This window comes from Styela clava, chromosome 10 (genome assembly GCF_964204865.1).
Source record: "Styela clava chromosome 10, kaStyClav1.hap1.2, whole genome shotgun sequence".
Classification (NCBI taxonomy): domain Eukaryota; kingdom Metazoa; phylum Chordata; class Ascidiacea; order Stolidobranchia; family Styelidae; genus Styela; species Styela clava.
The window spans coordinates 7,847,939-7,874,955 of NC_135259.1; the positions used below are offsets into that span (position 1 = coordinate 7,847,939).

At 32.0% G+C, this 27,017-nt stretch overlaps 5 long non-coding RNA genes across 10 annotated transcripts; all 5 read right to left on the reverse strand.

Moving 5' to 3' along the window:
- Positions 1-470: 470 nt before the first annotated feature.
- Positions 471-1,639, reverse strand: LOC144428378 (uncharacterized). Its single transcript, XR_013478323.1, has 3 exons — positions 1,606-1,639; positions 1,070-1,167; positions 471-639 (listed from the first exon to the last, which is right to left on the reverse strand). It is a non-coding gene; the product is annotated as an uncharacterized LOC144428378 (long non-coding RNA).
- Positions 1,640-7,677: 6,038 nt separating this feature from the next.
- On the reverse strand, positions 7,678-9,732 carry LOC120337360 (uncharacterized). 5 transcript variants are annotated; one of them, XR_013478304.1, is made up of 3 exons: positions 9,714-9,732; positions 8,306-8,403; positions 7,678-7,846 (listed from the first exon to the last, which is right to left on the reverse strand). It is a non-coding gene; the product is annotated as an uncharacterized LOC120337360 (long non-coding RNA). The 5 variants fall into 5 exon arrangements; XR_005568931.2 differs by lacking the exon at positions 9,714-9,732 and adding an exon at positions 9,082-9,100; XR_005568932.2 differs by lacking the exon at positions 9,714-9,732 and adding an exon at positions 8,805-8,823.
- Positions 9,733-15,645: 5,913 nt separating this feature from the next.
- On the reverse strand, positions 15,646-16,975 carry LOC144428061 (uncharacterized). Of its 2 annotated transcripts, none has more exons than XR_013478033.1 (3): positions 16,843-16,975; positions 16,351-16,444; positions 15,646-15,908 (listed from the first exon to the last, which is right to left on the reverse strand). It is a non-coding gene; the product is annotated as an uncharacterized LOC144428061 (long non-coding RNA). The 2 variants fall into 2 exon arrangements; XR_013478032.1 differs by having other exon boundaries at positions 16,694-16,866.
- Positions 16,976-19,540: 2,565 nt separating this feature from the next.
- Positions 19,541-21,094, reverse strand: LOC144428066 (uncharacterized). Its single transcript, XR_013478039.1, has 3 exons — positions 20,660-21,094; positions 20,249-20,346; positions 19,541-19,716 (listed from the first exon to the last, which is right to left on the reverse strand). It is a non-coding gene; the product is annotated as an uncharacterized LOC144428066 (long non-coding RNA).
- Positions 21,095-22,755: 1,661 nt separating this feature from the next.
- On the reverse strand, positions 22,756-23,379 carry LOC144428050 (uncharacterized). The gene is made up of 2 exons (XR_013478023.1): positions 23,245-23,379; positions 22,756-22,922 (listed from the first exon to the last, which is right to left on the reverse strand). It is a non-coding gene; the product is annotated as an uncharacterized LOC144428050 (long non-coding RNA).
- Positions 23,380-27,017: the final 3,638 nt, after the last annotated feature.

Sequence of the window (27,017 nt, forward strand, 5' to 3'; positions counted from 1 at the left end):
ATTCTACGTTCACTCAAAATAAGATCGAAATCACTAAACAACATTCAAAATTAAGATAAATACCTAGAGATTGCAGGAGCCCAGAGAGTACGTAGTCTAACGTGGTACGGGATTTTAGTTACCTGTGGAGGAGAATTTCATATTTCCAAATATTCGTGATTGTTTTCATCTTGCGTGATTGCATGTCACGGACGACAGATTGAAATCAGATTTGAATAATCTCAGAAGAATATTTGGGCCATTCACAGTTCTAATATGTTACAACGCTTATGGCTAATTGTACAGGTGTAGAAGAAGCATGCATGGATGACACATCCTAATGACAGCTCGTCTTGACGTCGCCCCTGACGACGCCGAAGAACGAATTCTTTGATCTATTGTATTCCTTAATTTAAAGACTAGTCTGTAATCTAGTAGCTATATATCCCTATAATATATATATTCAAACCAGACCAAACTCCAAACATTGATCGGCTGATGCTCATTTTTATTTTAATATTGTACAAAATAACTGTGTTAATTTTATTATCATTTGTTGATTAAATGATTTTATTTTATTGAAATTGTATTCTCGATAAGTTCATCCAGCAAAAGTTCTGCGTCTGCGATTTGAAATCATCTGAAAACTTCCCCTTCGGCCTGTAAAGACAATGCAGTATTCGAAATTTTTGAAGAACTGTTGAAACCACTCGAAATAGCTTTTTTCAATCAATAAATGCATATACATAGACTGGTACAAAATGAATGCTGTGATATTGTAATAGTTAGCTATATATGTCAAAATAATATTGGCATTGTCATACTTTCTTTCAATATCATGATCGTTTTAAAAGGAATAGAAAAGATGAATAAAATACATTTTTATTTCAGTTACTGAAATAGATTGTTCGAAAATTGTTTCCAGTTGATGATAGAAATATGACTCTTTGTTTAGTAAACAAAAATTTTATTACGAGTGGAGTATAGTGTTATATGAAGTCGAATTGAATGACGTATAGGTGTTCTACATAAGTAACACCGACAAAGCAGCAGGAATAATTTTTCTATTTATTTGCTTATAATTTCTTACCATCAATAGATACAATCCACAGTACCAGCACGATAAAAACGACAATTTTTCTTAAGAGAGGTCCCATTTCTTTGACGCAATTGCAATGAACTTTCTAACTGATGAAGCAGACAAAAATCAAAAAAATAAAAATTTAAAACTTTAAAAAATTAAAATGATTATTAAAATGTAACAAAGTGATAAAACGCGTTTTCGGAAAATATGCTCAAAAATCTTGCAAAGTGCAAAAATGCCTTTCAAATCTAGATGTGGTGTCTATTATGCCCGAAGTATCTCCTTGACATAACAGCCCATCGGCATTTTTGTCATTTCAAAAACTTGTTATTTCATCATTATATTACTGAAATAGGTAGTCATACTCTGTCTTAAAGTTAATTGCCATTCATCATATATATGTATGAAGAACTCATATTTGTTATCGTATTAATCACAGAGAAACTCATTCCTTATATATAATTTTCATACAAAAATCGCTTACGCTATGCATCTTTGGTTTTCTTAGACATAGCAGATTAAGAATAATCTTCAAAACTCACCTTTATAGAATATTATGAAGAAGTAACATATTATATATCAGCAGCAATCATCTTTTTATATAGTTTTAATGCTCTATTTTTTATGTTTAGATCGGGAAATGACCTCTTAAATAACCGCTTCCGCTGTGCACACATGCTATTAATTTACCCGCCTGTTCATGCGATTAAATATTTATTGAAAGAAACGGATGCAAACAATTTTGAATGCGGGCGTACAAAAGATTTATTTTCGTCAATTTTCAGAAAAGATCAAACATTAAATCAATATCATACTTACTCGGGATTTTAATCTGTTATTAACTTGCATCCAATGTGGCTAATTCCTCTCACGCTATATATCCCCGGGAAATACTTGATTAGGATAGAAAATTTTAAACAAAAAACCTTCAACAGATTCGCCGTTCAACCTTCGAAAATTGTTCAAATGGTTGTTTCTAATATAATTGGATTTATATATATATATATACGTTTATATATTCTTTACTACATTGCAGAATTGATTGGTGAATTCTTGTATTCGAATTTTATTTTTTATTTTCATAGGGGTAATAAATGAGGCAAAATAGCTCTCACTGGATTAAGTGCAGGGTGTTCATAAAGTCTCTTAACATTTAAGAAACAGTATATTAAAAAGGTAAATGATGTGATATTGCAATGAGGGTTGTTCTATGTAAATCGATATTTAAAAAAAAATTGACACTAAAATTTATTGTTTTAGATAAACTTCTCAAATAAAATTTCTTATGTTTAATGATTGAATAAGAACGAATTTCTGAGGATGAAGCATTTCTCAAGCGAGTTTGTTTCACTGATTAGACAACTCTCCATGTCTCAGGAAAGTTAAACAGACACAATGTATGTATTTGAAGAGCGGAAAACCCCCATGCGAGTGAGAACTTCAGTGTGATAGTCCAAAAGAGAATGTTCGGTGTTGAATTATGTGCAATCGAATAATTAAGCCATTTTTTTCAACAAGGCATCAATTACTGCAAATGTTTACCTTAACCTTCTCACCAAATATGTTGCACCACAACTGAATGAATTTCAACCAACCATCATATTCCAGCAAGATGGTGCACCACCACACTGGGGACTGCATGTTCCTGAGGTCCTCAATGAAACTATTCCCGACCAATGGATTGGAAGGGATAGGCCGATTCCATACCCACCACATTCACCAGACATCACTCCTCTCGACTTGTTTTATTGCGGTTATTTAATATCACGTTACCGTCGATATTTAAAAAGATCAGGGTGTTGTGAACAGATTTATTGGCCCTGATGTTTTGTAAACCATTTGCAATGAAGTTGGATAAATAAGCGTTTCAACAATGTACAGGGTATTTATAGCAGTTTAGCGTCTAATAGAAGTCTATTTTGCAAAATCTAAACGCAAGACAGCCGTCACGCTTGGCGTATTAAAAACCGTGTTCACGTAAATAAAATCATTTACAGCGAGATTTTGGATGACATATCACATTTTCTGGGATTCATAAAACATTTAGGATTAATTGAAGCAATAGCCTTCTAGCGACAACAACAATCTTTAATTACTAAAAATTTCAAAGCAATTGGTTCAATGGTGTAAGAGAACAGCAATTTTTTAAAAACAACAAGAAAATGAACAGGAACATTACAAAGAATTCTAAAACAACAACATAAAACGATCTATAAGTCCATTTCGTGTCCAAAAACAGATGTCTCCTGGCATCTAGGCTTGCACGTAATTTACGGATTTACGGAATTACGGAATTATTTCGAGTTACGGAAGCGAAGTTACGAATTACGTAAATTCGTAAAAAATTAAAGTTTAATAAGTAGAAGAAGTTAGAGTTCCGGTATTCGCAGCCGTTTTTCTCTCTCTTGTTACGCAGATGGAGAAGGCATAACGCGTTGCCATTTACTAACCTATTATCAACTTATCTAGCATGGCAAATGTACATTTAAGCGTAGATATGGGATAGAATTGTGTTGAGACCGATGGACGCCAACACACCTGGTTTCAACTTCTTCGGGTGAAATGACTAAAGAATGTAAGAGATCAACTTACTAAACATGGTCTATTTGTAAATGCCGTGATAATTAATGTCGCGCTTATCAAACAGCAATATGACGACGGAAGAGAAATTGCGTAATGAACCAACGCAACTTAGTCTTTTCGGCATCGGTAAAGCGACTCAAACGGCAGAGAAACAACAAAAAGACGGGATTTCCCATGTTTATTCTGCTCGAGATCCATTTTCTATTACAAAATCTTGATGTTCTGTTACCGGTTTTATCGTTATATATCTGTCCGGACTTGGCCTTGTTTTCACAATGCCTCGCACTATTTCGGCCAAATATGTCTTTACAAAATCTTTAAGTCTTTACCAAATGCGGCAACTTATTTTGATTTATCGTCGACTCAAATACCACCGGCACTCGACCAAACTTGTGTCAATCTTAGCCGATAGGATTGTCGACTTGAGTTAGAAAAGTAAATTAATATTTTCGTGAGTGCAAAATAAATGTCACAAAATGTATTGTTTTGCGATATAACTTTGTATTTTCGGAGAAGGCATGTCATATAAGGAAGGTATTTTAAATAATGCGCAAATAATTAATATTTGATCTAAATTTATCGCAAATAATGTTATAACATTTAGGCCGCGAAATGATTTAATGTTAAATGAAGCATGGTAATCGGAATATCGTCAATAAGTCGGCATCAATAATTATTATAAAATGCTAACTAGGTAGTAAAGTCGGATAATGTAAAAAAACGGTACATAAACAAGTCTTCGTCGCGAGGCAAGCGCAAATATAATCAAACGAGAGAATGCGCTCGTCGTTGATTTATAAATTAGAAACCCGGAATTTTTATTATACGTTAATACGATTTAAAAAAAAGTCAACTATCGTTTCATAAATATATTACCACTTACCAGTGTTGGTAATGATAAAATTGATTGCATAAAATTGGGTGATAAAGTTGATAAAGGAAAATCAAAGCTATCACAAAAGATAAAAATCAGAATAAAATTAATTTGATATTTGTCTTTAGCATCTGTCGCCGGCGTGTAGTACTGGTGGAAATATGAAAACCAAACTGTCCCAACTGTCGATGTCCCATGCGGAATAGAAGTGGATTAAATTGGTTGTTATGATAGGTTTAAAAGTGTGAAAAAAAATATCGCAATTACGGGGTCATTACGTAATCGATTTGGCCGTAATTACGGAATTGATTTTTGTCAATTACGTGCAAGCCTACTGGCATCAATATAAAATGTTAGAATTTCAGCGATATTTGTTATGACAATACTGCAGGACAAACACTGAGCAATGTGGAAGTGTCAACATATGTGAGCAGTAATCGAAAGAGAAGTCGTTCGCCAATTTCGATGCTAAAGAAAGTGGGAGTTGTGCGCACCGAAATGCAGCGTCATGGCGCTGTAAACATATAAGATGTGAATTTTAACAAAGCCCGTCATTGGAAAAATAAAACAATTATACAGAAGAAATTATTGATCTTTATTTTTTTAAATATCATTAAATATTAAGAAATTATATTCATCTTATCTCATAGTATTATCTAGTATTATATAGACCAACATGCGGAGGAAGAAACTTATTTAGTCCCATTTACTGCTCGTCCTTTGTTGCTATGAATGCATGTTCTCAATAAACAAATTTAACATTTCATAAGAACTCCGTTTAATGTACCACAATTACTACTTTAATAAATATTTCCAATGCAGAATGAAATTATAAGATGAAATCTCAGAAACACAATAATAAAAGCTGATGTTCACGACCTACGTAATAAAACTCTCAGCAAAAACTCAACTTTTTTTTCAATTTTTAATTAAATACGTGAAATTGACAGTTGACACAGTCTCTGACTGGCCCAGGAATATATGCGGATATTTTTCGTCTATATTAAATCCTTCACTTGTCTGTCTTGATCAATCATATTGGATGAACCCAATAGATTTTTCTGATAATAAAAGCCAGTCATCCAGATAGTTCAAGTTCACTATAAAAAGTTGATGATATTTAGCTATCGAGATTTGAAGAAGATATAAACATTAAGTTTTATGCGCGCATTTGGCTCACAGTGGGTAGTTTTAAAATTGAAAGAACTTGGTTATGTAATGTTCTACTCATGTTTCAGAAAGCTTGTGTAAAAATATAAACCAATGAAGTTTGTAATCTTCGTTCTCCTGATTGTTGGGATTTGCGCATACAGAAAGAAGAAAGAAGTCAATCTTGAAGATTTCGATGCTAAATTCGATCTTGAGGTATGCTGGTATAATTTATATGTTTCGCACTCATACTCAGGTGCTATATTGAGCAAGACTAAAATAATGAGTATATCACGACGATTATTCAAATTCCACTCCCAGAAAAGTAGCTCTAAAAACTACCATTGATCATTTTCCCATTTAAATGCCATTTTCAGATCTTTGTCTACTCTGCAAGAAAAATCGATTTCTCGAAAGAAAAAAGAATCGATTTCAAAAATACTTCAGAATGAGCAGATTTCAAGTGATTTGTATTTTATTTAAACATATTCCATATTTTTAATGAACAAGATACATTTCATTTAATTCCTGCGTATTTATTTTAATCATAAATGCATAACCGAATCGAATATAAATCTTTTGGGATACACATATAGATCAATATACTATCTTCAAAATCTTCACACATAAACAACAACATGTTTTGTATATTAATCATATCATATGTTTATTTTAAAATTACATTCTGTCAAGAAAAAGGACGATTTCGCTTAGTCAATCTGATATAAGGATAAATTATTTTAACGTTTTTTTGCAACCAATAATGGAACGATTTCATGCACAGGAAATTTCCGAACCCGAAATATTCACGTCCTGCTCTAAAAGACATCGCTCACAAGGATGACACGGTTTCTGATTGCAAGAAAGGGAAAGGTATTCAGAAATCCTACAATCCCTCACACTGCAGTTGAATGCAAGTAAGTTGCTGGGTCATTCAATTTTGTAATGTTTGATTCAACCTTATTAATAGCATTTTATGAAATTGATATGTGTCGCTTTAAATACACAAAGTTCTCAATGTAAAAATTGTTTATAACAAAACATCTTTGATACTAAAAACTAAAAAGTTAACGCACGCCAGGGCAACCAATTATTGTGGATATAAATATTTAAAAAGTAACGTTCTCGGGGCATTGAAATTTAGGAAATTTGTCGTAATTGTATTTTTCATATTAAAATAAACAAGAGAGCCAAACTCAAATATATGGACACATTGCACCACATAATTTTGATGGCGCCATAGCAAAAAATATAGTCGTTACTCACTGAAAATTTCAAAACAATTTGTCCAGTAATCAAAGAAAAAAGCGATTTCTTCAAAACGTGTGAAAGAACAAGAATAAGAACAACAACATAATATTGAAACGATCGTTAAATGCAAAATATGATGAGAGAATTGAACAATTTTATTGGAAGTTTATTTAAGAATATTTTTCCTATCAAACATATTTTTACCGCCACAAATAAGCACAGGATGTAAAATGTTTATTTAAGTTTAGTTAAGAATATTTTTCCTATCAAACATATTTTTACCGCCACAAATAAGCACAAGATGTAAAATGTTCATTTCTATTATTTCATCCATACGCAATTCTGATTCATAATATTGAAACGATCGTTATGTCCACTACGTGTCCAATTATATTTATGTTTTACGCAACGTATGAATTTTCATATTTTAAGATACAGTTATATTAACTTGAAATTCCAAAAAATCAATTTCAAGGAAAATGTATGCAAGCTGTAATTTGGTAAAACTCCATGATGACAAAGAGTTGTACCCGGAACCTTCAAACGATGGGAAACCACATATGTATCCGGAACCCACGAAAGATGAAGAACCACATCTGTATCCCATGTCAGAGAAAGATAAAGATGGTGTAGAGATCTCTTGTAAATGCTACACTATATGCCCTATTGTATTCCTTAATTTGAAGACTATTCTGTAATCTAATAGCTATATATCCCTATGATATATATTTAAACCAGACCAAACTCAAAACATCGATCGACTGATGCTCATTTTTATTTTCAGAACTGTACAAAATAACTGTGTTAATTTTATTGTCATTTGTTGATTAAAAGCTGTATTTTATTGAAATTGTATTCTCGATAAGTTCATCCAGCAAAATATCTGCGTCTGCTATTTGGAAGCATCTGAAAACTTCCCCTTCGGCCTGTAAAGACAATGTAGTATTTTAAATTATATGAAGAGCTATTGAAACCACTCGTACGTAATAGTTGACTGCTTTATAATCAATGCATATACATACCCTGGTACAAAGGCAGCTTGAATTGTGTAATACTGCTATAGCTAGAGGTATATGTCACATTAATATTGGCATTGTTAAACTTTCTTTCAATATCTTGATCGTTTTAAAAATAATCGAAAAGATGAATAAAAATTTATTTTCGTAAATTACTGAAAATAAATTATTCAAAAAATCGTTTCCAGTCGATAACAGACTGATTCAAATAACATATGACTCATGGTTAGTAAACAAGACTTTCAGAACGATTAGAGTATAATGTTATATGAAGTCTAATTCAATTACGTATAAATAGGTGTTCTGCGTAAGTAATATCGACAAATCGGCAAAAATAATTTTTTTATTCATTCGCTTGTAACTTCCTACCTTCAATAGATACAATCCACAGTACCAGCATAATGAGAACGACAATTTTCCGTAAGATGGGTCCCATTTCTTTGTCGCAATTGCAAGGAACTTTCCAACTGATGGAGCAGACAAAAAATATAATTTAAAACTTCGAAAAATTAAAATGATTATTAAAATATGAAAAGTGATAAAACACGCTATCGGGAATATATGCACAAAAATCTTGCAAAATGCAAAAATGTCTTTCAAATCTAGATGTGGTGTCTATTATGCTCGAAGTATCTCCTTGACATAACAGCCCATCGTCTTTTTTGTCATTTCAAAAACTTGATATTTCATCATTATATTACTGAAATAGGTAGTCTTACCATGTTTTAAGTTAGTTGCTCATATTTGTTATCGTATTAATTACAGAGAAACTAAATCCTTATACATATTTTGCATACAAAAATCGCTTACGCTATGCATCTTTGGTTTTTTTAGACATATCAGATTAAGAATAATCTTCAAAACTCACCTTTATAGAATATTATGAAGAAGTAATATAATATATATCAGCAGCAATCATCTTTTTATATAGTTTTATTGCTCTATCTTTTATGTTTAAATCGGGAAGTGACCTCTTACATAACCGCTTTCGCTGAGCACACATGCTATTATTTTACCTGCCTGTTCATGCGATTAAATATTTATTGAAAGAAACGGATGGAAACAATTTCGAATGCGGGCGTACAAAAGATTTATTTTCGTAAAGTTCCAGAAAAGATCAAACATTAAATCAATGTCATACTTACTCGTGATTTCGATCTGTTATTAACTTGCATCCAATGTGGCTAATTCCTCTTACACTATATATCTCCGGGAAATACTTGTATAATTATATAATAATTGTATTTATATACAGGGTCTGCTAAAAAAATGTCACCATTTTATACATTCCGAATGTACAAAACGGTAACATTTTTGGCCGACTTTGTATATATATGTCTTTATATATTTGTTACTACATTGCAAAATTTATTGGTGTTCTCAAATTTTAATTTTATTTTTCCTGTCATAGGCGTAATAAATGATGCAATTTTCACCGAAGCTTCCAATGGATTGAGTATTTTGCATTTTGTTGTTTTAGTTAGGTTAGGGGCGCGGATGCGCCCTGATGGGATAAACATGCAACTGAAATCAATAAAATCATGCAAAATGCAAAAATGTCTTTCAAATCTCGATGTGGTGTCTATTATGCTCGAAGTATCTCCTTGACATAACAGCCCATCGGCTTTTTTGTAATTTCAAAAACTTGATATTTCATCATTATATTACTGAAATAGGTAGTCTTACCATGTTTTAAGTTAATTGCTCATATTTGTTATCGTATTAATTACAGAGAAACTAAATCCTTATGTATATTTTGCATACAAAAATCGTCTACGCTATGCATCTTTGGTTTTCTTAGACATAGCAGATTAAGAATAATCTTCAAAACTCACCTTTATAGAATACTATGAAGAAGTAATATAATATATATCAGCAGCAATCATTTTTTTATATAGTTTTATTGCTCTATTTTTTATGTTTAAATCGGGAAATGACCTCTTAAATAACCGCTTTCGCTGTGCACACATGCTATTATTTCACCTGCATGTTCATGCGATTAAATATTTATTGAAAGAAGCGGATGCAAACAATTTTGAATGCGGGCGTACAAAAGATTTATTTTTGTCAATTTCCAGAAAAGATCAAACATTAAATCAATGTCATACTTACTCGGGAGTTTAATCTGTTATAAACTTGCATCCAATGTGGCTAATTCAGATTACACATTATTTCACGGGAAAATATTTGGTTAGTAGTTAATAGAAAAATTTTAATATAACCCTGTGAATGTTTTGCCGATCACCTTCGAAAATTAATCAAATGATTGTTTCTAATTTATACACAGGGTCTACAAAAAATGTCACCATTTTATACATTCCGAATGTACAAAACGGTAACAATTTTTTGGTCCGCCCTGTATATATATGTCTTTATATATTTGTTACTACATTGCAAAATTTATTGGTGTTCTCATATTTTAATTTTATTTTTCCTGTCATAGGCGTAATAAATGATGCAATTTTCACCGAAGCTCGCACTGGATTGAGTATTTTTCATTTTGTTGTTTTAGTTAGGTTAGGGGCGCGGATGCGTCCTGATGTAATGAATATGCTACTGAAATCAATAAGAGATAAACAAAACAGAAATCGTTTAGTTGAATACAGAAATCGTCCATGATTATCATCCAGACGTTTCCATTTTCTATAAAAGATATTAAATAAATCACTCATGCATTGATAATTTCCAATGATCATCACTTCAAACAAGATGTAAGAATATAAGTGAGCAATACCAACTGAGTAATTGTGGTCTTTTCAATCATAATATTTTAATTGCGTGTGTGTTTTTTTGCTCTGCCAAATTGATTTATAGCGAATAAACAAACCGTTTATTTTTTTACAATAACATGAATCTCCATCTGTTTTCATAAGTATTTTTGTTTTCAGCTTTCATGGATCCACACAAGAACAATGAACTGGAAATAGTTGTCAATGTGTATATTTGGTTTTACTTTCGTTTCTTCATATTACTCACGAATTCAAAATCGGAAATTCTCCGCGGTTACGCGCTTGTATAAGAAGTCGAGTTTTTCAGCGTATAAAAATTGTTTTCTGTCGCGTAAAATATTCAATCCATGATAACTTCGAGAAATTAAACTGTCTTTCTATGTTAAATTAATTGTCGTTGCCGTTGATTTACGACATCATCCCCACGCCAAAAAATACAGCGGCAATATGCGGGCGTAAAAATTTGAGATAAACTGCCAGATTATAATTAGTTTAATTTTGTGACCTTGCGATTTTGTTATCCGGAAAGTACAATTTAATTTAGTACATTAAAAATACATGTACAGTATATTAGGATATCAAAAACATATATTCATTGCCTCGAAATCCCCGCGGAACGGTTTCTGAAACAATCGCCACGTTCAAGCCACTCATTAGAAGAGTCGACTTTTTCCCTAGATAATATTATTTTGTTTCTCCGAGTAATCAATCTATGACCGTTACGGGCACATTTGAAATGATTAATTCATTATTAAATTGTGTTCAATGTAACTCGCATTTTCATCGACTTGCGGAAAAAATAAATGAATTACTATTCTAAAATGCCATCATAGTAATTCTCGGGCATAAAAATGTGTGCTAAAGTGCAAGATTATCTCCTGTTTTGACTCAATTTTGCGAATTTGACGATTTTGAGCAGTTTTTTCATTATCGACTTTGCTCTATCGCAATGCTGGCGACTGAGAATATTTTTGTTAAGCTATCAAGGTTAGAAAAATCCCCAAATCTATAATGAAATCCTACATAGTGAAATGTATAAAAGGTACACAACTGACTGTATGTCGATTTCAGTGATGGTATGGCTTCCAAAGTCAACCAATCAGAATGTGTGTCACAGGCACACAAATTTTCCATGCCATAAAGGCGTTTTCTTCCGTGCGGGCAACACAAAATGTATTTATTATCGTCCTACATATGTTTAGGGAAATTTCTGGGTTAGGTAGTATAAACACCGACATGAAGATTTTTACGGTCTAAATAACACGTCATGCCGACAGAAACAACCAGTGATTTTGACGAATGCAATTGCACGAGTTATCAACAATTTTATAATCTTTTGAAAATTTTGAAAAACGAGGTTTTTGAACCCATTTCTGGTAGCTCTATCTGATATGGTAAGCTTAATTCTAGCTTCGGCTCTCCAGCTCTGGTCACAAGAGCACAGAGAAAGGGATTATTGTTTGTACTTGTTTAAGTTGTCTATACGTATTGTTTTTTCACCGATCCGTATAACCTTTCCAACGAACTACGGAAGATTAGTTACGTTATGTAGAGATTTCCATATTTCACAACATTCGCTATTATTATCATCAATCCATTACAAAAATTATAAAAAAACTGTACTCCTTAGTTACTGTATTCCTTACTTTGAAGACTATTCTGTAATCTGGGAGCAATATTTTCCTAGAAACAGTATTTGAATCAAATCGAACTCTAACTATCAATCGGCTGACATTCATGCGCATTTTTATATAAAAATTGTACAAATAACTTTGAAAATTTTCTTTTATTGAAGGCTGCATTTCATTAAAAATAGTATTCTTGATGAGTTCATCAAAAGCGACGTCTGTATCTCGAAAGGATTTGAAACCTTTTCCTTCGTCCTGTGGAGACAAAACAAAAAAATATTCTGTAAAGTTTCGTCTGCTCAAATTCATATAATAATAATTATTTTTGTCCGACTCTGTTTAGACGAAATAATGCAGTATTCTAAATTGTATGAAGGGCTGTTGTAGCCCTTTAAAAAAGCCGACTGTTTTTCAATCATGCATATAGGCATAGCTTTGTACATAGCTTTGTACATAGAAACAGTAAAAAGTCTATTGCTGTAATAAATAGCTACGTATCACATTGAAATTGTCGTTGTCAAACTTTCTTTCAATATCTTGATCGTTTTAATGTTAACAAAAAATGTGAATGAAAATGTATTTTTTCAAATTACCAAAAATTCATTATTCGATCTATGATTAGTAAACTCATTTTTAGAACGATTAGAGAATTATGTTATATGAGGTCTAGTTCAATCAATTTTCTATTCATTTGCCCATAATTTCCTACCTTCAATAGATACGATCCACAGTGCCAGCACGACGAAAACGACAATTTTTCTTAATATGGGTCCCATTTCTTTGTCGCAATTGCAATGAAATTTCCAACTGATAAAGCAAACGAGAAGCAAAATGTAGAATAATTGAAATTTAAAAGTAATAAACTACGCGATAAGGATATATGCACCATAAATTTGTGTCTTTCAAATCTACGGTGCGGTTTCTATTATGCCTAAAGTATCTCCTTTACGTAACAGCGCATCGGCTTTCTTATCATTTTAAAAACTTGATAGTATTATCATTATCTTACTGAACTAGGTAGTCATACTCTTTCTTTAAGTTGTCATTCGTGTTTTGTATGAAGAACTCATATTTGTTATCGAATTTATTACAATTTAACCTTTATATATTGCACTATTTTGTTTACAAATATCGATAACTCCATGCGTTACGATTTTCTCAGTCAAAGCACTTTAGGAATAAACTTTAAAACTCATCTTTGTAGAATAATTTGAAGAAGCAATATGATATACTACCGACAATCATCTCTTTATATAGTTTTAATGTTCAAATTTTTTCATTACGTTTAAATCGGGAAATCCGGAAATGAATGATTAAATAAAAGCTTCCGACTGTGCATCTCTTTTTTTACCGACTGTTTTCTATTTACCTCCCTGTTCATGCGATCACATACCTATTGAACGAAACGTATGCATACAATTTCGAGTGCAGGCGTACCAAAGATTATTTTCGCATAGTTTCAGATAAGTTCAAACAGTTCAAACTTACCCATGATTTAGATCTGTAATTAACTGGCATCCAAAGAAATACTGATATATATTACTTATATTTTTACTATACGACTGTAGTATTATATGAAAGTAAAATGATTCGATTTTCAATAAAGCTCTCACTCGATCAAGTATTTAGTTGTTTTAATTTGGACAGGTGCGCTGTTTCCGGATGTGATTAAAGTGCTGAGATTAATGAGCGATAAACAAAACGGATATCATTTGGTTGCATACAGAAATCTTCCATGTTTAATATTCAGAAGTTTCCAGATTTTATAAAGATATGAATTTATATTCATAATTTCCAACGACCATCATTTCAAACAAGATGTAAGAAATGGAATTGAGAGTAACACTGATAAACTGAGGCTCTTCCAATCATATTATCTCTTTTCGTATGCGTTTCATTATCTGTCAAAATGTCTTATAGCAAATAAAGCGTTTTTTTTTCAATATTTCCCTCTGTTTTCATGAGTATTTTCTTTTCAGCTTTCCCTGAATTACACAAGAATATTGAACTGGAAATAGTTGCAAATGTGTATATTTAAGTTCTCCTATTGTTTCTTCATATTACTCATGATATTCAAATAAATAATTAAATTGACAGCAACGTCATACGACAACATTGTTTTGACCTGGGTCCTATTTTATCATTGGGTAGAAGTCAGGCTGAGTTGCAGTTGTTATAATTTGTTTGAGGTATATTATATAAAGATGAAATGCAGTTAATGGCGTTTTTAGTTATTTTAAATAATGTTCAAATAAATAAAACATGTTGCCCGACACAAAAACATACAGTGTTAATTAAACGAAAAGTGCATAGCATACAGTGCTAATAAATTGATCTACATAAATCCGATAAATCATGTCGAAAACAATATGAAAAATGATATTTTGTTTTTTCCAACACACAAGCACACACATTATAAATTCGATTTCAATGAATGTTTTGGATTCTCTTTGAATTTTGAAACTGTTCTATGGTCTCTCAAAGCAAGATCTCAATCACTAAATTAGGTTTAAAATTACAAGACGCACCTAGGATCACGGAACTAGTTCGAAATAACCGGTACTCCGGGGCCATACGAATTATGGCTTCGGAGCTCCATTTTTCTAATTCGTAGCTGAGCTCCAGCTGTGGCTCTGTAACCATTAACGTGTTTAGGTGTTACCAGTGACACAGCCAGCAGGATTCTCAAAAGAAGGGTGTAATGAATTCCAAAAAATTTCCTCGGTTAATCGCTCGTTTGAAGATCCGATTTTTCAGTGTATAAGCAATGATTTTACTGCCATATTAATTATTCAATCAATGACAACTACGGAAATTCGAATCATCTATCTATGTTAAATCAATTTTTGTCGTCGTGGATTTACGACAACATCATTATTTTAAAATACCCCGGCAATATGCTTGTTTAATTAAACTGCCGCATTATATTTAGTTCTGATAATTATTTTTGCGACCTTGCGATTTGTTATTCTGAGTTTACAATTTAATTTAGTACAATAAAAATATATATAAAGTATATCAAAAACATATATTCATCGCCTGGAAATCCCCGCGAAAAGACTTATGAAACAGTCGCCACGATCACGCGATTCATTAGAAGAGCCGACTTTTTCACCGGATAATGATTTTTTTTGGTTGCCTATTTAAAATTCTTGGCATATAATTGACTTGTGTTCAATGTAAACCGCATTTGCATTGACGTGCGGAAAAATAAAAGCATCACGTCTTTAAAATACCATGACATCACGGACATAGAAATGTGTGCTAAAGTACCTTATTATATTTTTTTTTGATTCATATTTGGCGAGATCGACAAATCTGAGCTGTTTTCGCAATATTGGTCACTCCTTTGGTCTATTGTATTCCTTAATTTGAAGACTATTCTGTAATATAGTAGCTATATATCCCTATAATATATATTTAAACCAGACCAAACTCCAAACATCGATCGGCTGATGCTCATTTTTATTTTAGAATTGTACAAAATAACTGTGTTAATTTTATTGTCATTTGTTGATTAAATGATTATTTTAATGAAATTGTGTTCTCGATAAGTTCATCCAGCAAAAGTTCTGTGTCTGCGATTTGAAAGCATCTGAAAACTTCCCCTTCGGCCTGTAAAGACAAAATTTTTGAAGAACTGTTGAAACCACTCGAAATAGCTTATTTTTTCAATCAATCAATGCATATACATAGACGGGTACAAAATAATTGTTGTAAAACTGTAATAGTTAGCTGTATATGTCACAATAATAATGACATTGTCAAACTTTCTGTCAATATATTGATCGTTTTAAAAGTACTAGAAAAGATGAATAAAAATATATTTTCGTAAATTACTGAAAATAGATCATTCAAAAAATCGTTTCCAGTCGATAACAAGCTGATTCAAATAACATAATCATGACTCATGGTTAGTAAACAAAACTTTCAGAACGATTAGAGTATAATGTTATATGAAATCTAATTCAATGACGTATAGATAGGTGTTCTGCATAAGTAACATCGACAAATCAGCAGAAATAAATTTTCTATTTATTTGCTTATAATTTCTTACCTTCAATAGATACAATCCACAGTACCAGCACGATGAAAACGACAATTTTTCTTAAGAGAGGTCCCATTTTTTTGACGCAGTTGCAAGGAACTTTCTAAGAAGCAGACAAAAACAAATTTAAAACTTTAAAAAATTAAAATGATTATTGAAATATGAAAAGTGATAAAACACGCTAACGGGAATATATGCACAAAAATCATGCAAAATGCAAAAATGTCTTTCAAATCTCGATGTGGTGTCTATTATGCTCGAAGTATCTCCTTGACATAACAGCCCATCGGCTTCTTTGTCATTTCAAAAACTTGATATTTCATCATTATATTACTGAAATAGGTAGTCTTACCATGTTTTAAGTTAATTGCTCATATTTGTTATCGTATTAATTACAGAGAAACTAAATCCTTATATATATTTTGCATACAAAAATCGCTTACGCTATGCATCTTTGGTTTTCTTAGACATAGTAGATTAAGAATAATCTTCAAAACTCACTTTTATAGAATACTATGAAGAAGTAATATAATATATATCAGCAGCAATCATCTTTTTATATAGTTTTATTGCTCTATTTTTTATGTTTAAATCGGGAAATTAAATCGGGAACCTCTTAAATAACCGCTTTCGCTGTGCACACATGCTATTATTTCACCTGCCTGTTCATGCGATTAAATATTTATTGAAAGAAGCGGATGCAAACAATTTTGAATGCGGGCGGACGAAAGATTTATTTTCGTCAATTTCCAGAAAAGATCAAACATCAAATCAATATCATACTTACTCGTGATTTTAATGTGGTATTAACTTGCATCCAACGTGACTAATTCTTCTTACACTATATATCCCCGGGAAATACTTGTATAATTATATAATAATTGTATTTATATACAGGGTCTGCTAAAAAAATGTCACCATTCTATACATTGACAGAATAAACAAAACGGTAACATTTTTTGGCCCACCCTGTATATATATGTCTTTATATATTTGTTACTACACTGCAAAATTTATTGGTGTTCTCATATTTTAATTTTATTTTTCCTGTCATGGGCTTAATAAATGATGCATTTTTTACCGAAGCTCCCAGCACTGGATTGAGAGTTTTGCATTTTGTTGTTTTAGTTAGGTTAGGGGCGCAGGTGCTCCCTGATGTGATAAATATGTAACTGAAATCAATAAGCGATAAACAAAACAGAAATCATTTGGTTGAATACAGAAATCGTCCATGGTTATCATCCAGACGTTTCCATTTTCTATAAAAGATAATAAATAGCTCATGCATTGATAATTTCCATTGATCTCACTTCAAACAACATGTAAGAATATAAGTGAGCAATATCAACTGAGTAATTGAGGTCTTTTCTATCATAATATTTTAATTGCATGTGTGTTTTTTTTGCTCTGCCAAATGGATTTATAGCGAATAAACAAATCGTTTATTTTTTTTTTACTATAACATGAATCTCCATCTGTTTTCTCCATCTGTATTTTTGTTATCAGCTTTCATGGATCCACACAAGAACAATGAACTGAAAATAGTTGTCAATGAGTATATTTGGTTTTACTTTCGTTTCTTCATATTACTCACGAATTCAAAATCGGAAATTCTCCGCGGTTAAGCGCTTGTATAAAAAGCCGAGTTTTTCAGCGTATAAAGAATTGTTTTTCTGTCGCGTAAAATATTCAATCCAGGATAACTTCGAGAAATTAAACTGTCTTTCTATGTTAAATTAATTGTCGTTGTCGTTGATTTACGACATCATCCCCACGCCAAAATACAGCGGCAATATGCGGGCGTAAAAATTTGAGATAAACTGCCAGATTATAATTAGTTTAATTTTGTGACCTTGCGATTTTGTTATCCGGAAAGTACAATTTAATTTAGTAGAATAAAAATACATGTAAAATATATTAGGATATCAAAAACATATATTCATCGCCCCGAAATCCCCGCGGAAAGGTTTCTGAAACAGTCGCCACGTTCACGCCACTCATTAGAAGAGTCGACTTTTTGACTAGATAATAATATTTCGTTGCTCAGAGTAATCAATCTATGACCGATACGGGCACATTTAAAATGGTTGATTCATAATTAAATTGTGTTCAATGTAACTCGCACTTTCATCGATTTGGGGAAAAATTAAATGAATTCTATTCTAAAATGCCATGGCAATTCTTGGGCATAAAAATGTGTGCTAAAGTGCAAGATTATCTCTTGTTCTGACTCAAATTTTGCAAATTTGACGACCTTCAGCAGTTCTTTCATTATCGACTTTGCTCTATCGCAATGCTGGCGACTGAGAATATTTTTGTTAAGCTATCAAGGTTAGAAAAATTTACAAATCTATAACGAAATCCTACATAGTGAAATGTATAAAAGGTACACAATTGACTGCATGTCGATTTCAGTGATGTGGCTTCTAAATTCAACCAATCAGAATGTGTGTCACAGGCACACAAATTATCCATGCCATAAAAGCGTTTTCTTTCGTGCGTGCAGCACAAAATGTATTTATTATCGTCCTACATATGTTTAGGGAAATTTCGACTTAGCTAGTATAAACACCGACGTAAAGATTTTTAAGGTCTAAATAACCCGTCACGCCGACAGAAACAACCAGCGATTTTGACGAATGCAATCGCACGAGTTATCAACAATTTTATAATCTTTTGAAAATTTTGAAAAACGAGAGTTTTGAACCCATTTCTGGTAGCTCTATCTGATATGGTAAGCTTAATTCCAGCTTCGTCTCTCCAGCCCCGGTCACGAAAGCACAGAGAAAGGGATTAATGTTCGTACTTGTCTATACGTATTGTTTTTTCATCGATCCGTATAACTTATAAATTCCCAACAAACTACGGAAGATTAATTACGTTATGTAGGGTATTTCACAATATTCGCAATTCCACAATATTATTATCACCAATCCATTACAAAAAAATAAAGAAAAAATCTTCTGGCCACCTTTGGCTTGTTGAACCAAAACCATCCATCAGGTTAAAGTCTTTTGTTCAATAATCTTAATAATCTGTTCTTAATCTTCAATTCTGAACCCAATTCTAAGAAGAACTAATTATATTGTGCATTTTTTTTTATAAAAAGTTCTACTGTGTTCCTTACTTCGAAGACTATTCTGTAATCTGGGAGCAATATTTTCCTAGAAACAGTATTGGAATCAAATCGAACTCTAACTATCGATCGGCTGACATTCATGCGCCTTTTTATATAAAAATCGTACAAATAACTTTGCAAATTTTCTTTTCTTTTATTGAAGGCTATATTTCATTAATAAAAATAGTATTCTTGATAAGTTCATCAAAAGCGACGTCTGCCGTATCTCGAAAGGATCTGAAACCTTTTCCTTCGTCCTGTGGAGACAAAACAAAGAAATATTGCGTAAAGTTTCGTCTTCTCAAATTCATTTAATAATAATTATTTTGTCCAATTCTGTTTAGACGAAATAATGCAGTATTCTAAATTGTATGAAGGGCTGTTGTATTCACTCAAATTAGCCGATTATTTTTTTAATCATGCATATAAGCTACATAGCTTTGTTCAAAGGCACACGAAATAGTGTAATAATGTAATAAATAGCTACGTATCACATTAAAATTGTCATTGTCAAACTTTCTTTCAATATCTTAATCCTTTTAATGTGAATAAAAATATATTTTTTAAATTACTAAAATTAAATTATTCGAAAAATTGTTTCCAGTCATTAATAGGTTGATTCAAATAGAATATGATCTATGATTAGTAAACTAATTTTTTTTTAGAACGATTAGAGATTAATGTTATATGAGGTCTAATTCAATCACGTATATGTTGGTGGTCTGTACAAGTATTATGTACAAAGCACTTAAATATGTTTTCTATTCATTTGCCCATAATTCCCTATACCTTCAATAGATACGATCCACAGTGCCAGCACGACGAAAACGACAATTTTTCTTAGTATGGGTCCCATTTCTTTGTCGCAATTGCAATGAAATTTCCAACTGATAAAGCAAACGAAAAGCAAAATGTAAAATAATTGAAATTTAAAAGTAATAAACCACGCGATAAGGATATATGCACCATAAATTTGTGTATTCCAAATCTACGGTGCGGTTTCTATTATGCCTAAAGTATCTCCTTTACGTAACAGCGCATCGGTTTTCTTATCATTTTAAAAACTTGATAGTATTTTCAAACTCATATTTGTTATCGAATTCATGACAATTTAATCTTTATATATTGCACTGTTTTGTTTACTCCATGCGTTACAATTTTCTCAGTCAAAGCACATTAGGAATAAACTATAAAACTCACCTTTGTAGAATACTTTGAAGAAGCAATATGATATATACCACCAGCAACCATCTTTTTATATAGTTTTGATGTTCAAATTTTTTCATTACGTTTAAATCGGGAAATCCGGAAATGAATGATTAAATAAAAGCTTCCGACTGTGCATCCCTTTTTTTACCGACTGTTATTCATTTACCTTCCTGTTCATGCGATCACATACCTATTGAACGAAACGTATGCATATAATTTCGAATGCAGGCGTACCAAGGATTATTTTCGCCAAGTTTCAGATAAGTTCAAACGGTATATCAACGTCATACTTTCCGTGATTTAGATCTGTAATTAACTGGCATCCAAAGAAATACTGATATATATTACTTATATTTTTACTATACGACTGTAGTATTATATGAAAGTAAAATGATTCGATTTTCAATAAAGCTCTCACCCGATCAAGTATTTAGTTGTTTTAATTTGGACAGGTGCGCTGTTTCCGGATGTGATTAAAGTGCTGAAATTAATGAGCGATAAACAAAACAGATATCATTTGGTTGCATACAGAAATCTTCCATGTTTAATATTCAGACGTTTCCAGATTTTATAAAGATATTAATTTATATTCATAATTTCCAACGACCATCATTTCAAACAAGATGTAAGAAATGGAATTGAGAGTAACACTGATAAACTGAGGCTCTTCCAATCATATTATCTCTTTTCGTATGCGTTTCATTATCTGCCAAAATGTCTTATAGCAAATAAAGCGTTTTTTTTTCAATATTTCCCTCTGTTTTATGAGTATTTTCTTTTCAGCTTTTCCTGAACTACACAAGAACATTGAACTGGAAATAGTTGCAAATGTGTATATTTAAGTTTTCCTATTGTTTCTTCATATTACTCATGATATTCAAATAAATAATTAAATTGACAGCAACGTCATCCGACAACATTGTTTTGACCTGGGTCCTATTTTATCATTGGGTAGAAGTCAGGCTGAGTTGCAGTTGTTATAATTTGTTTGAGGTATATTATATAAAGATGAAATGCAGTTAATGGCGTTTTTAGTTATTTTAAATAATGTTCAAATTACTAAAACATGTTGCCCGACACAAAAACATAAAGTGTTAATTAAAGGAAAAGTGCATAGCATACAGTGCTAACACACATTATAAATTCGATTTCAATGAATGTTTTGGATTCTCTTTGAATTTTGGATCTGTTCTATGGTCTCTCAAAGTAAGATCTCATAGCTTCGAAGCTCCATGTTTTTTTTAATTCGGAGATGAGCTCCAGCTGTGGCTCTGTAACCATTAACGTGATTAGGTGTTACCAGTGACACAGCCAGGATTCTCAAAAGAGGGGGTGATGAATTCCAAAAAATTTCCGCGGTTACTCGCTCGTTTGAAGATCCGATTTTTTCAGTGTATAATAAATGATTTTACCGTCACGTATTATTCAATCAATGACAACTACGATTTAAATCATCTATGTCTGTTAAATCAATTTTTGTCGTCGTGGATTTACGACAACATCATTATTTCATAATACCCCGGCAATATGCTTGCTTAATTGAACTGTCGCATAATATCTAGTTCTGATAAGTATTTTTGCGACCTTGCGATTTGTTATCCTGAGTGTACAATTTAATTTAATACAATAAAAAAATATATAAAGTATATTAGGATATCAAAAACATATATTCATCGCCTGGAAATCCCCGCGGAAAGACTGATGAAACAGTCGCCACGATCACGCGATTCATTAGAAAAACCCCATTTTACACCGGATAATGATTTTTTGGTTGCCTATTTAAAATTTATGGCATATAATTGACTTGTGTTCAATGTGAACCGCACTTGCATTGAATTGCGGAAAAAATAAAAGCATCACGTCTTTAAAATACCATGACAATCCACGGACATAGAATTGTGTGCTAAAGTACCAGATTATATCTTGCTTTGATTCATATTTGGCGAGTTCGACAAATCTGAGCTGTTCTCGCAATACTGGTCACTCCTTTGGTCTATTGTATTCCTTAATTTGAAGACTATTCTGTAATATAGTAGCTATATATCCCTATAATATATATTTAAACCAGACCAAACTTCAAACATCGATCGGCTGATGCTCATTTTTATTTTAGAATTGTACAAAATAACTGTGTTAATTTTATTGTCATTTGTTGATTAAATGATTATTTTATTGAAATTGTGTTCTCGATAAGTTCATCCAGCAAAAGTTCTGCGTCTGCGATTTGAAAGCATCTGAAAACTTCCCCTTCGGCCTGTAAAGACAAAATTTTTGAAGAACTGTTGAAACCACTCGAAATAGCTTATTTTTTCAATCAATCAATGCATATACATAGACGGGTACAAAATAATTGTTGTAAAACTGTAATAGTTAGCTGTATATGTCACAATAATAATGACATTGTCAAACTTTCTGTCAATATCTTGATCGTTTTAAAAGTACTAGAAAAGATGAATAAAATTTATTTTCGTAAATTACTGAAAATAGATCATTCAAAAAATCGTTTCCAGTCGATAACAAGCTGATTCAAATAACATAATCATGACTATTCTATTTATTTGCTTATAATTTCTTACCTTCAATAGATACAATCCACAGTACCAGCACGATGAAAACGACAATTTTTCTTAAGAGAGGTCCCATTTTTTTGACGCAGTTGCAAGGAACTTTCTAACTGATGAAGCAGACAAAAACAAATTTAAGACTTTAAAAAATTAAAATGATTATTGATGTATGAAAAGTGATAAAACACGCTATCGGGAATATATGCACAAAAATCTTGCAAAATGCAAAAATGTCTTTCAAATCTCGATGTGGTGTCTATTATGCTCGAAGTATCTCCTTGACATAACAGCCCATCGGCTTTTTTGTCATTTCAAAAACTTGATATTTCATCATTATATTACTGAAATAGGTAGTCTTACCATGTTTTAAGTTAGTTGCTCATATTTGTTATCGTATTAATTACAGAGAAACTAAATCCTTATATATATTTTGCATACAAAAATCGCTTACGCTATGCATCTTTGGTTTTCTTAAACATAGCAGATTAAGAATAATCTTCAAAACTCACCTTTATAGAATACTATGAAGAAGTAATATAATATATATCAGCAGCAATCATCTTTTTATATAGTTTTAATGCTCTATTTTTTATGTTTAGATCGGGAAATGACCTCTTAAATAACCGCTTCCGCTGTGCACACATGCTATTATTTTACCTGTCTGTTCATGCGATTAAATATTTATTGAAAGAAACGGATGCAAACAATTTTGAATGCGGGCGGACGAAAGATTTATTTTCGTGAATTTCCAGAAAAGATCAAACATAAAATCAATGTCATACTTACTCGGGATTTTAATCTGTTATTAACTTGCATTCAATGTGGCTAATTCCGATTACACATTATTTCACGGGAAAATATTTGGTCAGTAGTTAATAGAAAAATTTTAATATAACCCTGTGAATGTTTTGCCGATCACCTCCGAAAATTAATCAAATGATTGTTTCTATTATAATTTAATTTATATACAGGGTCTACAAAAATATGTCACCATTTTATACATTCCGAATGTACAAAACGGTAACATTTTTTGGCCCGCCCTGTATATATATGTCTTTATATATTTGTTACTACACTGCAAAATTTATTGGTGTTCTCATATTTTAATTTTATTTTTCCTGTCATAGGCGTAATAAATGATGCAATTTTCACCGAAGCTCCCACTGGATTGAGTATTTTGCATTTTGTTTTTTTAGATAGGTTAGGGGCGCAGGTGCGCCCTGATGTAATAAATATGTAACTGAAATCAATAAGCCATAAACAAAACAGAAATCATTTGGTTGAATCCAGAAATCGTTCATGATTATCATCCAGACGTTTCAATTTTCTATAAAAGAATAATATAAATAGCTCATGCATTGATATTTCTAATGATCATCACTTCAAACAAGATGTAATAATATAAGTGAGCAATACCAACTGAGTAATTGTGGTCTTTTCTATCATAATATTTTAATTGCGTGTGTGTTTTTTTGCTATGCCAAATGGATTTATAGCGAATAAACAAACCGTTTATTTTTTTTTATACAATAACATGAATCCATCTGTTTTCATTAGTACTTTTGATTTCAGCTTTCATGGATCCACACAAAAACAATGAACTGGAAATAGTTGTCAATGTGTATATTTGGTTTTACTTTCGTTCCTTCATATTACTCACGAATTCAAAATCGGAAATTCTCCGCGGTTACGCGCTTGTATAAAAAGCAGAGTTTTGCAGCGTATAAAGAATGGTTTTTCTGTCGCGTAAAATATTCAATCTATGATAACTACGAGAGTTTATACTGTCTTTCTATGTTAAATTAATTGTCGTTGTCGTTGATTTACGACATCATCCTCACGCCAAAATACTGCGACATTATGCGGGCGTAAAAATTTGAGATAAACTGCCAGATTATAATTAGTTTATTTTTGCGACCTTGCGATTTTGTTATCCGGAAAGTACAATTTAATTTAGTACAATAAAAATACATGTAAAGTATATTAGGATATCAAAAACATATATTCATCGCCTCGAAATCCCCGCGGAAAGGTTTCTGAAACAGTAGCCACGTTCACGCCACCAATTAGAAGAGTCGACTTTTTCACTAGATTTTGTTACTCAGAGTGATCAATCTATGACCGATACGGGCACATTTAAAATGATTGATTCATTATTAAATTGTGTTCAATGTAACCCGCACTTTCATCGACTTGCGGAAAAAATAAATGAATTAGTATTCTAAAATGCCATGGCAATTCTCGGGCATAAAAATGTGTGCTAAAGTGCAAGATTATCTCTTGTTTTGACTCATATTTTGCGAATTTGACGACTTTGATCAGTTCTTTCATTATCGACTTTGCTCTATCGCAATGCTGGCGATTGAGAATATTTTGTTAAGCTATCAAGGTTAGAAAAATCCCCAAATCTATATTGAAATCCTACATAGTAAAATGTATAAAAGGTACACAACTGACTGTATGCCGATTTCAGTGTTGGTATGGCTTCCAAAGTCAACCAATCAGAATGTGTGTCAAATGCACACAAATTTGCCATGCCATAAAGGCGTTTTCATTCGTGCGTGCAACACAAAATGTATTTATTATCGTCCTACATATATTTAGGGAAATTTCTGACTTAGGTAGTATAAACACCGACATAAAGATCTTTACGGTCTAAATCAGTGGTTCTCAACCGCCGGTCCGCCAAATATATTCCAACATTATTATAGATTATAAGCAAATTGCAAAATACAAAGTATCGACGACATGTCCATTAATTTTGTGATTATTGATCTTATTATTGAACTCATATTGATTCGTAGTACCGGTACTGATCTAACAACCAAACTTGGTGACCTGTCTTCTGCCCATTTTAAACCCTGAACGGCTGGACATTTGTTAAGTATATATGACCTCATACCGACGGCTAAAGTCATAACGGAAGAGTTTGATAGCACATAGTAGTGGTACGGTACCTAATTGAGAACTTCTTCTGTTACCAGAGAACAGAAGGCGTATTTACTGTTTATAAGTCAACACCTAAAATATCTACGCATTAGTTTTGGAAAATACTTTCCAAAAAATGAGAATCGTCGTCAGGGAAACTTTTGGATTGTTAATCCCTTTGCAAAACAAAATTATTTTGTACAATCTTAACACTATTGAGAAAGAATAGATTACTGCGCTCTCCTGCGATACCGCGTTGATGTCCAAGCATGAAGAGTTGCCACTGTCACAGTTTTGGATATCTCTTGAAAAGGAATATCCCGAGCTCAGTAACAGAGCTATTAAATCACCGCTGTTTTTTTGTTGTTCAAGTTACCTTTGTGATAAAAGCTTTTCAACGTTAATTCTCATCAACACCAAACAGAGAAATCGTGTAGAAGTCGACGCTCTACTTCGCCTTGCAGAAACTTCATTAGAACCGCGCTTAACACGTATATATATATAATATCAAAAAGACAGCGGCAAATTTCTCATTAAATTGTATTTATTGTCTTTTTTTGCACCGTCTACTTTTGTCGTAAGTGCATTCTTTTGATTATGTTTTGTGTTCATGACATTTTTGGTAAATTTTGATAGTTCACCGGTTCATAATCGTCAATTCTGAACTCAATTCTAAAAAGAACTAATTAAATTCTAATTTTTTTTTATAAAGAGTTCTACTGTATTCCTTACTTCGAAGACTATTTTGTAATCTGGGAGCAAGCAATATTTTCCTAGAAACAGTATTTGAATCAAATCGAACTCTAACTATCGATCGGCTGACATTCATGCGCCCTTTTATATAAAAATCGTACAAA